The following is a 2,500-nucleotide window of genomic DNA, read 5'->3' on the forward strand; positions in this document are numbered from 1 at the left end:
ATTCGACGTCTTATACCAAGACAGACAGATTAGATGGAAACATAAGTAGGGTGATAGGCAGATTGGCAGGAAGATATGTAGGCAAGAAGACAAGCAAGCACGCAGGTAGGTAGGTAGGTAGGTAGGTTGGTATGTAGTAAGCAATTTAGGTGTAGAAATAGATAATCAAATACGTATTTAAGTGTACACGTATGTGAAAGTATGTATTATGTATGTATGCATGTATATATTATATTATATATAATACATAAAACGAAAATATTCGTGCACATACTTGCATGGGCAGCGGTTGTGCATGCGCATACCTAAATGCATGTAAATATATCTATCATGTCTGTCTGTCTCTCTCTCTCTCTCTCTCTCTCTCTCTCGATATATCCATATATATATATATATATGTGTGTGTGTGTGTGTGTGTGTGTGTGTGTGTGTGTGTATGTGTGTGTGTTTATGTATGTGTGTGTGTGTGTGTGTGTGTGTGTGTGTGTGTGTGTGTAAAATATATATAAATTACATGCGTAAATGCATAGAATAATATTGTTGTAAACGTGTGTTCATAGGTGAGTTTTTAAGCCTATTAGTCGGTTTAATGTTATAAATTGAAAGCTGGATTGTTTAATATACTAGTATGCGCACATAAACCGCGTTTGCATATATACGTGTGTCTGTACAAGTGTATGCATATGAGTGTATGCCTATATATATGTATGTATGTATGTATGTATGTATGTATGTATGTATATATATATATATATATAATTAAGAAAGAGAGAAACAAATTTCAAAGATCGGTATTCATATTCATTCAATCCATTTAAAATGGTCGAAATTCTCCACAATACACATATATGCATTCGCATATACGAGACACGGTAAAAATTCATAAGAAATTATAAATATATGTAAGTATATGAACATTTATAAATATATAAACATTCATAACTATATAAAATTTATAAACATATAAATATGAATACATAGATGTACTTGCGAGGTTGAATGTCCGTATCAAAATCAATGAAGAGGGTAGATGAAAAAGTTAGTATAAAATGACTTTTAAGAGATAACGGCTTATTCTATCCTTACTACAAGCCTAATAAAACAATTAAGTATATCCACGCCTTATTATATCATCCCCAAAGTGTCATTAAGGGGATAATCAAAGATGGGTCCATAAAAATATGTAACTTATCCGCAAACGAAAAGATCTTCGACGATTTTGCACCCATTTATAATACAGCATTAAAAGGCAGTGGATTCAATAGGAAAATATATCATATTAAGAACGTAATATTTAAAAATAAATTAGGCCAACGTTTTCCAAATATTGCGAATTTAAACATCGATACATCTCTCGTAAACAACCCCCGCCCCCGAATATAGGAGCCAACAACAATTTGGAAGATACCGTAATTTATTTAATTATTATGACAATAACTATACTGGGCAGAATAGAAACAAATCGGGGAGAAGGGAAATTATATGGTTCACACCTTTTCCCTACAGATCAGAAACCTTCCTAAATTATTTTTTGGGATTATCGATAGGAAATTCTCACTAGGTCATAAATATCATTCTGTGTTTAATAGATGCTGCCTTAAATTATCGTACTCAATCATATCCAATCTAGGATCTATAATCGCGGCCAACAATAGACTTAAACTTAGAAATAACAGCATTATTAGAGATGATAAAATAGCTGACCTTAATATGAAAAAAAAATAAGAAGAATCATGATATTGAAAATAGAAAGGCTACACCTGGAAATAAAGCCTGTAATTGTCGTAATAGGGAGCTAGGTCCATTAAAATGATTCTGTTTAAAGATATAAGTCGTATATAAAGTTGAGGTTTCAATCCTTAATGAACCTAAAAAGATATGCATAGGAAGTACGACAAATTTTAAGATTAAATATAGGGCACACGCAAATTCATATATCAATCACGAAACAAAAACTTAAACCACACTAGCTACCCACATCAATAAATTAAAGATACGCAATAAATAATTCAGTCTAGATTGGTATATCATAAAGTAAACCACACTACATAATACACACATTAAAAATTGCAATTTATACACGAAGGAGGCGATCCACATACGCCGTGCCAACAAAAAAGCTTGATAAAATATCTGATATCATAATTACCTGTAAACATAAATATCTTTCATCTTTTAAATTCTTTCCTCAAAATAATTAGCCTATAGGATTTTAATCTAGTAACCCTTCATAGTTTGGATTCATCTTAAAATACTATTATATACAGCGTCGTAATGTATCTTCACGTGTAGCTTTAATTCTAATTCTAATTTCACATGAACAGTATGGTCCGACAAAGCATTCGTTTCATAAAAATTCTCAAATCTTTCATGTCTCTTAAAACTTTAATAACTGTTTGAGTATTTTAACTCTAATGAGAGACGTACAGATAATTGCTATGGTTGGTGTTAGCTCGCTCATACCAACCTGTATCTTCTCGAAACGGCCGTGAGACTTTGC

At 31.8% G+C, this 2,500-nt stretch overlaps 1 long non-coding RNA gene across 1 annotated transcript in view; it reads left to right on the forward strand.

The window, feature by feature from the left end:
- The first annotated feature begins 2,337 nt into the window (after positions 1-2,337).
- Positions 2,338-2,500, forward strand: part of LOC149132399 (uncharacterized) — a 48,209-nt gene continuing 48,046 nt past the window's right edge. The window contains exon 1 of the long non-coding RNA XR_016244506.1: positions 2,338-2,500. This exon is cut by the window's right edge and continues 89 nt beyond it. This is a non-coding gene — a long non-coding RNA (uncharacterized LOC149132399).

Source organism: Octopus bimaculoides, chromosome 15, assembly GCF_046866305.1.
Source record: "Octopus bimaculoides isolate indiv1 chromosome 15, ASM4686630v1, whole genome shotgun sequence".
NCBI lineage: Eukaryota > Metazoa > Mollusca > Cephalopoda > Octopoda > Octopodidae > Octopus > Octopus bimaculoides.